Source organism: Hevea brasiliensis, chromosome 7 (assembly GCF_030052815.1).
Source record: "Hevea brasiliensis isolate MT/VB/25A 57/8 chromosome 7, ASM3005281v1, whole genome shotgun sequence".
Taxonomy (NCBI): domain Eukaryota; kingdom Viridiplantae; phylum Streptophyta; class Magnoliopsida; order Malpighiales; family Euphorbiaceae; genus Hevea; species Hevea brasiliensis.
The window spans coordinates 95,714,706-95,725,887 of NC_079499.1; positions in this window are offsets into that span (position 1 = coordinate 95,714,706).

Consider the following 11,182-nt stretch of genomic DNA (forward strand, 5'->3'; position numbering starts at 1 on the left):
TAGTCTTTTTCCAAAGTAGTCCAGAAGTACCTTCATCTCATAATTTGCTTGGCCATCATATGCCCATTGGCATGAGTGGCGCAATTCCCCTCATGAGTTTTAAAAAAGATCCTCCTTGCTTCTTTTGCATCCATGCACCTCAACAATTCGCCATTAGAGCTCCTTTTGTACAAAATTTTCCCACTGGGGAAGTATCCCAGTGCCAATCTCCTTATCATTCTTCTTTCATTTCTGCTTGCCTTGGGAGAGTATTCCTTGGTTTTGATATAGACCTGGATGTCATGGTACCAGGGTTTACCATCTATTTCTTCTTCGATCATGAAGCAGTACGCCGGCTCACTCCTTGCTTTGATTTGTAACACTTGTGTTGTCTATCCCTCTTCCATCTGAGTCATGATAGCTAGAGTGGCTAAGGCATCAGCGAATTGGTTCTTGTCACGGTTGAAGTGAGTGAAGGAAATCTCTTCGAATTTCTTGATCAATTCTAGGAGATACTTTTCATATGGGATCAGTTTCGGGTCTTTAGTTTGTCATTCCCCTTTGACTTGGTAAATTATCAAGGCCGAATCTCTGTATACCTCTAATTTCTTGATCTTCATTTCGATGGCAGCCTGTAAACCCATCACACAGGCTTCATACTCTGCAACATTGTTGGTGCAGTCGAACCTTAGCTTGAAAGCTATTGGGAAGTGTTTTCCATCTGGGGATATCAAAACTGCTCCTGTAACACCCTCCCTGTAGCAACTCCGTACATTTTATAATTTTTCCCTCGGGTCTAGGTCTCCTCGTTGTGAGAACCGCAACTTCCCTCTGAGTTACCTCTCGCTTGGGCACCGGCTCATTTAACTTGGTTCTATTTTATTTCTAAAATTTTTACTAAATTTTTCTTGTTAATATTTGAGTTAATTATGGTTCCTGACTTTAGTTTAAATATTTTTCCGGACAAATATTTTGGGACTCCAGAGAAGGGTCATTGAGGTTCCTATGGCATTAGAATGCCAAGAAAATATTTAGAAAAATTTTTCAATCGGTACAGATAATTTTGACCCGTTAAGCCAAACGGAGGGCATTTTGGTCATTTCGCCTTCAGAGATGATTTTTGGCTGACTTGTCCAGTTAAGTAAATAATTATTATGATTCAAAATATGAATAAATATTGCTAAAAATTAAATTGAAATGTGGTAGAAAAGAAAAGAAAAGAAAAATAAAAAATTAAGCAAATTATGACATATTATGATGTCACTCACTTACTTCCAACCAATCACAATTAAACAACCTATTAATTAATAAATAAAAAGAGATAAATATGGCCAAAAACAAAAGAAATCAATAGCCCTTCTTCTCCTTAGAAAAACGTTTTACACCCCCTCCCCTCTTCCTCCATTGAATCTCAACCAAAGCTCCATTTTCATCCTTATTTCATCACAAACTCTCCTAAGTCCTTTCACTAAAAACTTGTCTATACCTCTTGGGAAGTGTTTGGCAGCCAAGAAGAAGAAAGAAAGTGAAGATTGGGACTTGGAAAAATCTGCCTACAAGAGGTTAAAGTGAGGTTAGTGCACATATGTATTTAAAACTCCTTAATTCCATGTTAGAGATGTGTAATAGGTAAGAAATTGTGAAATAAATGAACTAAACTCATGTGTATGAAGCCCATGGATTTCGGCTGCCCCTAAGGAAGGAACAAGATTGAGTGTTTGGATGGACTTGGAGTGCACTAGAGATTATGTTTAAAGTGTATGAACATAAGGATAATGAAGTAGTTGGTTAATTAAGGTAAATTGTGTAAATTTTGAATTTAAGCTAGGGTTTTGGGAGTGAAAATTTGATTTGGCTTATGGAATGATTAGTGGAAATTCTAATGGTCAATTAGTGACCATTTAAGGCAAGTAAATCATAATTTGAAGTGAGCTAATGCATGGTAAACTGAAATGGGGAGGCTGCCAAGAGATAGCAGAAATGAGGCTGTGAGTCCAGCATGTTTGGACTGCCATATCCTTGGCTGTGTAGGTCCAATTGGTGTTTGGCCAATTGGACATGAAACTAGGCTTATAATGGCACATTTTTGCTGAAGAAACCATGCCCAAAAGACCAAAGCAAGAGGACCAAAACTTGGCCCCAATCCGGATACCCTGCAAACAGCCCCTGCAGAAATGACCAAATGAACAGTAACTGTTCATTTGGCCATAACTCACTGTAGATATGGTCAATTGACCTGAAATTTTTACAGCAATAAGATAAGATATAGACAAACAACTTTCATGAGGGACACCAATCTAAATTATGCAATTAACCTAATCAAATCATTGAGCAAAGTGAAGTTTACTGTACTGAGATTTCCAGAATTTTCATTTGAGCAGTAATGTTTGGATGGCTATAACTCTCTCTAGAAAACTCGGATTTAGGCGATTCTTGAACCGATGAAAACCTAAGGCATAGTAGAACATTTCATATGAAGAAAGTTAGGCCAAATTATGAACTTAACTTGATCAAATTACTGACCAAAGTTGGACCAAAATCCAAAACCCAAAAGTGCAGCATGAATAAAGTGCGTGAATAGTAAACTTATTTTGGCCATAACTTGAGCTACAAAACTCCAAATGGAGTGATTCAAAAAAGTAAATTCAACTAGACAAAATAAGGAACAACTTTCATGTTTACCATTTCCTCAAATTCCCACTGTAAAAATAACAAATGTAACAGTAAAGATGAAGCACCAAATCTGAAAATTTTGTTCAATTAGCATTAAGCTTAGAAATGGTATTGGCAACCAATACCAACAAGTTTTAAATACAAAATGTGGTATGTTTGGGGTGTTAAAACCAGTACACCTATTTTCTATCCAAAAGTCAACATTTTTGTTGACCAATGAGGTGAATAGTGACACCAAAACCAAAAATTAGCAATTTTGCCAAAATGACCTAAACTTTGAGAAAGTGACCAAAACCAACAAGTTTTGAATACAAAATGTGGTATGTTGGGAGTACTAAAACCAATGTACCTATTGTTTATGCAAAAGTCAACATTTTAGTTGACTAATGAAATGAATAGTGACATGAAAACTTGAAATTCAAAAATTGTGAAACTTAAAAGTGCAAAATGCCCTAGTAGGCCTAATGTGATTGGTTTGGATAGGTTGGCATGCCAATAGGGTATTGTATTAGCAGTACTGCGAAAGGCTTTATGCCTGTATTCACGGCTTTATGCCCGTATTCATGGCTTTATGCCCGTATTCATGGCTTTTATGCCCGATTATGTGATATCATGGCTTTTTAGCCATACTGACTGCATACGTGGTTGACGTTCTGCGTCCCATGGTATGACGGCCCGAGGCACCGCGGTGTCCAGTGCCAATGACCCGTTATCCACCCGATCGTCCAAAGATAGGTTACTTGGGCATGGAAAAGTATAATCGTGATTGAACTGATTATTAAAGAAAATACGAAATTAAGTATCGTGAATTATTACAAAAATACAAAGAAGCTCAATATCATGAAGAAAATAATTAACGAAATGCATGAAGAAGTTAATATCATGAAACATGATTAGCCTCGACTACACAATAAGTTAGTAATTATTCATTTCTTATGAACACAATAGCAAGGAAATTATTATTTTTATTTGCATATTGTATTTTCTTGTATTATTGGCACCACTAAGCTTTATGCTTAGCGCCGCTTTGCAACTCGTAGGTAATCAAGATTTGGACAGAGGGCCCAGAGACCACGATTGGGTAAGGCCGTTCACGCTTCTGCATAGTGTCCGTGTCACCTCAACTTCGCGATTGCATTGGTAGGACACTAGGTGTCATTTTGGCATTCAGAATAAATTTTGATTTTCTCATATGTAATGAAACTTATGTAATGTATTTTGATTTTCATGTAAATAATGCAAATTTGTGTTTGTAAATGGAAAAGTGAATATTGATCTGTGATTGTTACATGACTATCAAATGAGATGAATGATTGAAAATTGAAATTGAGAAATGAATGGTTGACAAATGTTGAGATGATGATTATTGGAGTTTGAGAGTAATTGAATACGAATATATGAATATTGGAAGTGTTTTTCACAGTTCAAGAACTGCTTTTCTCCATTTTTAGCCAGATTCACTTGATTTTCTTTAAAATTTTCGGAACCTTAAATAAATTATAATTTCGATAAATGGCTTAAATAAATTATATTTCACAAGTTATATTCAAAAGGAAGAATAAAAATGAATTAAGATAAAATAGAGTGCTCGGCACACTGAGTGGCATAACTTGCTTGGCTACACTGTAGTCGGGTAAGGGGTGTCACAGCTCCAACCCCATTACCAGACAAATTGACCACTCAGTCGAAATACATTTCCCATACGTCATTCAGTTCTTTGTCATCGCTGTTGACCTCATTAACATACTCATCAGGAAATTTGAAATCCAGGGCTTCATAATCCTGGATCAGGTTTTCTGCCAGGAGATCAACAATCACGCTTCCTTTTACTGCCTTTCTGGTCATGTAGACAATGTCATATTTAGAAAGTATGACCTACCATTTTGCTATCCTCCCTGAACGGGCTTTTAAATACATACTTGATTGGGTCCATTCTGGAAATGAGCCACGTTTTATGACCCAACATGTAGTGCTTGAGTCGATTTGCCATCCATACCAATGCACAACAAGTTTTCTCTAGGAATGAGTTTCTCGATTCGCATTCGTTAAATTTTTTGATTAGATAGTAAATGGCTCTTTCCTTTCTTCCCATGTCATCATGCTACCCGAGCACACAACCCATCGAACTCTGCTAAACTGTCATATACAGAATCAATGGCCTTCCCGTCACTGGAGGAACTAATATTAGCGGATTTGACAGGTACTGTTTAATCTTTTTAAAAGCCTCTTGACAAACTTGATCCCATTGGGTGGTGTTATTCTTCTTGAGTAGTTTAAAAATGGGCTCAGCTTTAGTAGTGAGATTGGAGATGAACCTCAAGATGTAGTTCAGTTTTCCCAGGAAACTACACACCTCCCTTTCTATCTTTGGGGATGGCATTTCTTGAATGGCTCGAAATTTATCTGGATCCACTTCTATTCCCTTCTCGCTTACTATGAATCCCAATAGCTTACTAAACCTGGCCCCAAACACACACTTAGTCGGGTTCAGCTTCAGTTGATACTTCCTGAGCCTCTCGAACACCTTTCTCAACACCCGTACGTGACTTTCTGCCCCTCTGGATTTGATAATCATATCATCCACATAAACTTCTACTTCCTTGTGCATCATATCGTGGAATAATGTGACCATGGTTCGTTAGTAGGTAGCTTCAGCATTCTTTAATCCAAAGGGCATCACCCGATAGCAAAATACCCCCCATTGGGTGATGAAAGCAGTTTTGTCTTTGTCCCCCTCATCCATGGGGATTTGGTTATACCCCGATGCCCCATCGATACATGAACATCTTCCTAGCCTTGCAGCATTGTCTACCAGCACATTTATGTGTGGGAGAGGGAAATCATCCTTCAAGCTTGCCTTATTGAGATCCCTGTAATCCACTCATACCCTTACTCTTCCATCCTTCTTCGTTACAGGGATAACATTAGCTATCCACTAAGGGTATTTGACCACTTCCAGGAATCCAGCATCATACTACTTTTTGACTTCATCCCTAACTTTGAGCAGCGTGTTGGGGTTCATTCTTCTCAATTTCTGTTTCACTGGAATCGTCCCAGGAATCAGAGGGATCTAATGCATTACTATTTGAGGATCCAAACCAGGCATGTCATCGTAACTCCACGAGAATACATCAATGAATTCCTTGAGCAAACTGACCATACTCTCTAATTCTCCATTATTCATGACCTTAAGTTCCCTCTTTATTTCCTTAGTCCCTAGATTTATGGTGTGTATTTCATCCCCACAAGGCACCAGGGAAGGTTCATCTCTTTTACCCTATTCTTCTACAGACTCTTCTTCAGAATCACTTGAACCAATGGCAGTTATGGGAGTTTTAAAGTTAACATATGGAATTTCAGAGTCAATTGAATTATTAGGTCTAGATTGGTCAAATGTCCTGGAGAAATGAAAGTGGAATATATATTAAAAAAAATGGATTTTAATGGCAAAAGAAAAAGGGAATTGGACACAAAATGCGTTATTAATTCATTAATACTTCTATCATAAAAAAAAGGTCCAGTTACAGCATTACACTTGTCATCATGGACAGAATGATCAAGTGTTGATAACAAAATGCAATTTACTTGAGATTAAACACGAGGATATCTTCTACTTCCCAATTATCAAGCTCTTGCCCCTCAACGATTGGTGAAATTAGTGCCTCGGATAGAGAGTCTAGTTGTATGACATCGATGGATGGTTCTTCAAGAGACTCTTTACTTTCCTCCGGATTCTCAATGATTGGTTTGGTAAAAATATCTGTGATTTTTAGAACAATTTTCACTTTCTTGACTGTTTTGTCAAACCTTTGATCCCTGAGCATATTCCTCATCCAGAATCTCCCATCCACCAAAGCATTTTCCTCATATCCCAAGCCGAAGAGGCTGATCTTCTGAATAGGTGGTATAGGTTTGACAATCCCCTGTAATGCAGTGCCCAATCCCTTGCCCTTTTCATAGCCACTTTTCAACATCACCTTCGCAACCATTGCCGCAGCTCCTTCATCCCTCGGGGTAGTTCCTTGTAACTCCAATGCTTGGAAAGAACTTTCCAAGGATCTTTCGGTTGTTTCAACATAAGGAACCGATTGAGGCTTAGTGACTAGCATGGCTTCCTCCCCTCTTACAGTGATGATTTTGCCGCTCATGATGTATTTGATCTTCTGATGCAAAGTTGAAGGTACCGCATTTGCTGAATGGATCTATGGTCTCCCCAACAATATGGTGTATGCAGGCTCAATATCCATTACTTGAAATGTGACGTTAAAAGTGCATGCCCTGATCTGAAGTGGCAAATCGATATCTCCTAGTACCTCTCTCTTTGTACCGTCAAAGGCTCTTACTACCATGGCACTTTGGCGTATGGCTGATGGATCAACAGGTAGTTTTGCCAAGGTGGCATTGGGCAAGACATGGAGGGTAGATCCATTATCAATCAGGACTTTAGCAACTATGTACCCCTTACACTTGACTGTCATATGCAAAGCTTTAGTATGCTTCAATCCAGCCGGGTCTATCTCATGTTCCGAGAAAGTGATAAAACTGGACGCTTGAATTTGCCCAACTATTTTCTCAAATTGCCCCGGTGTGATATCGGGGTTCACGAAGGCCCGGTCCAGAACTTTTTGCAAGGCATGGGGATGCACTTCCGAGCTTAAAATCAAGGACAGCAAGGAAATTCGAGCGGCCATCTTCCTTAACTGCTCAATGACGTCATACTCACTTTGTTTCATGATCTGTAACAGCAGTTCCTCTTCTTCTTTCTTTTCAGTAGGTTCCCCTTTCTCAAGCCCCACAGCTCTTTCCTCCATATTTTCTTGTGGCTCTCCCATTTTTACTTTCCCTTTCTTCTTTTCAGCTTCATCACTTCTGTAACATCTCCCACTTCTGGTTATAAATTCTACTTCCTGATCCTGTGGGAGCGAGTTACTGGTTGAGACAGCTTTTGGGTTTGGTTGGGGAGTAGCATTGTTGGAGGGTCCTGTGTAGGTCATTTTGAAATGCTCGTGAGGGGTGAAGCATGGCTTAGGAGGGGTGAGGGGTTGAGTGTGGGTATGGTTGAGGGTGGGAATTGGAATGCTACTGGATGCGCCCTGAGTAAACACTTGGAGGTTATAGTTCCAAGTTACTGCATGGGTATTAGTGACTGGGAGCTGAGGTGGGGTTCGGATAATCGTTATTAGTGGTATTGGTGGTGTTGGTGTTTTGAGAGCAAAAAAGACAAGTCTTGGATTAGGGGTAGAGGTATCTCGGCCGAACCTGGCTATGTTCACTTCGCCCTCTATCCTCGACCTCCGCTGACATCTCAAAGTTCTGAGCGACAGCATTCTCCAAACTTCCCACCTGAATTCATCATAGTTGTGGAACTCATGGTCAGCCGCTCCCTCGTGATAAGGGCATCCTGAATTGTGCTGATCACTTCCTGACCCGGATCCTTGAGGGCAAAGGTATCCCTCTCTTACCGCCATTGTAAAAATCTCCTTGAAATGAGGAATCAGCTGATCTACCTCCAAAATTAATCTTTCATCCGAAACTTCTATCACATTCACACCATTGCCTATACCATGATTAGGTAATGGGTTTGAAGTGACGTCGGAAAGAGAGTCATTTCCCTTAATTTTTAGCCATCCATTCCTAATCAGAGCTTGTACCCTTCCTCGAAGAGCTCCACAGTTATCAGTGGAATGCCCTAGTGCCCCATCATGATATTCGCATCAGGCATTAGCATCATACCACCTAGGATATAGTGGCTGAATCGGGTCAAAGGGGATGGGCACTATCTGATTTATACTCAGTAGGTATCAATAGATCTCACTGAGCGGAAGGGGGAGAGGCGGATCAGGATTCCTTTGTGGTCTTGGGTTGGTTTGGGGAGCAAGTGGTCTCAACTGATTAGGTTGGGCAGGCAGTCTGGGGTGGTAAGCAGCTTGAGGTGGATATTGTGGGTGAGGGTGAGGATAATTTGAAAAAGGGGGCAGAACATTTGCTATTATTAGGCCCTGCATTGGAGGGTATGGTCGAAAATTATTTTGAGGGAGTGGTGGTTGAGTTTGTCGGGTGATAGAGTGTACATCACCTTCCTTCTTATTTCCAAAACTGGCAGTTTTCTTTGCAAAGTTCTCTCCAGTCAACTCCTGCAATCTTCCTAACCTGAGGTTAGTTTCAATTCTTTCACCGGCCTGTATAATGTCGAAAAAGCTATTGGATGTATTTCCGATTATTAAATTGAAATATGGGGTATTCAGGGTTTCAATGAAGAGAGAGCAAAGCTTATTGTCAGTAATTGGAGGATATACCTCAGCTGCCTTCTCTCTCCATCTCTGTGCATATTCCTTAAAGCTCTCCTTCTCTTTCTGCACTAGATTTTGAAGGTCTCTTCATGTTGGGATGACATCGCAGTTGAACTTATACTGCTTGAGAAAAGCATCCGCCAAATCTTTCCAGGAGCGTAGTTTGCTCCTATCCAGTTGTATGCACCAACGCAAGGCTGCCCCGGAGAGGCTTTAATGAAAGAAATGGACTAGAAGTTTGTCATCTTCTGTGAGGGTGGACATCTTGGCTATGTAAGTGGCCAAATGGATGCAGGGGTCTGAATTTTCGGTATACTTGTCAAAGTCTAGGACTTTAAACTTAGGTGGTACCACTACATCCAATACCAATCTCAGTGAAGATACATCAACTGAGCCATACATGTTCAGACCTTCTATAGCTTTTAGCCTTTCCTCTAGAGCAGACAACTTCTCACTTTCTTTTTCTTTATTTTCACCCCCTGCTACATAAGCCATGCCTCTAGTTAGGAAATAAGTTACAGGGTGAACTGAAGGGATTGGTAGGGAAGGGTGCAATTCAGCGTTTGAGATAGCCGGATGATAAGAAAAGGGTAAGTCATTATTTGGGAATGTTGGGCTGACAGTGATCATTGGATCAGGAATAGGAGGTTGAAAGGTGAAAGAGGTTGAAGCTTGATGGGAATCAACCGTTGTTGTGAGTGGGGGAGGTACTGGTAAATTTGATTATGGTGTAGGTCTACTTTGGGACATCTCCTTCATTAGTTTCATCAGCTCTGAGACTTAGTCTCTCAATTCTAAAACTTGTCGTTGTAGGTTCTGCACTTGTTCTTAGTCTTCCATTATCTTCTTTGCTCGGGACCTTGTTAAGTACACTCTTTTTGGTTGAATTGCTTGCTCGATCTGGTTTGCTTTATTTGGAGCAATGTTGATTTCCTGTGGGAAATTTTTATTAGTTTTAAATTCTATTAGAGTTAAAGATCCTAACTAGACAAAGGATACGATGGCAGATAACTGCCAAAATGGAGTCTGCAGAAGGCGAATTGTGTCAACTTTATCATGGCATCACTCGATAGTCCAACAGTGAATGAACGGATCATTTGCGTGTCTATGATACTTGTCCACATGATGCATTCGTCTTTTCGTATAACTCTAACGAGGATAGTTCCCACGGGAGTTACACTATTTATTCATATTTTGCTAAACATGGTTTAAACAATTCATTAGTTAATCTGTTCATACATAACATTCTTTGTTATTGCCTAGGTTCAGGAAGATTCTTTAAAATACAATGACATCTTTTGAGGTACTCATAAAGTCTTTCTTCTTGTCTGGCAGGATTGAATGTCTTCAAGGCGTACTCAGATTCTGGCAGGAGCTCTTGTTTTCCTTGTGCTTGAAGGAACGGAAGCGTGAAAAACACAAGATTTTACCATTGAATTCAAAAATTTTCACCTAGGGTCACAAGCACCATGCAAGATTTATTTTTATCTATTTGATTTCAATGATAAACAACATATTAAAACTCTTTTAATATGTTTTTGGATCTGTATTTGCCATTTAAGATTTTAAAATTAATCAGATTAATTTTAGAACCCTAGATTAAATCAAGAACGATTACACTAACCTCTTGATGTCTTTGCCGCGTGTCTGCGCCTTTGAGATTCGTCTTGAGGACACGGATGTTGTCCCTCTAGCTTGTCCACACCAAGAACACCTATGGCAGCCCTTGAACAGCTTCTAAAGCCTTTTCTATTAATTAGAAATTCAAGTTCTGCCTTTTAAGAGATTAGAGATTCAAACAGGACACTAGAAACAATTTCTAGTGTTCTTAATTCAAGAGATTGATGGCTAATCTCTTTGAATTGATGAGAGATGAAGAGAAATAGCTGGAGAGGCTCAAAGTGGCGTGACATATGAGAGGAGAGGCTGCTGGTTGTGTTTTCTTTTCATAACCCCACTTAAATAGCTAGGTTAACACATTAAACCCTAGCCACATGTCACCTTTTGATTAGCTCTAGGTTTAAGTGACCCAATCACATTGTGCCAAGTGTCAAACCTATATTTAATCTTGATTTTAATCATCTTACATGATTAAAAATATTTGGCAAGCTTATGTGTTATGCCATGTGTCACCATCTCATGGTGCCTCGTGTCACACTGCAAAATGACCAAAATGCCCCTGTGTCTTAATTTTGAGTTCTTAACCCAAAATAATTATTTTCTTCTTCTAATTAATTTAT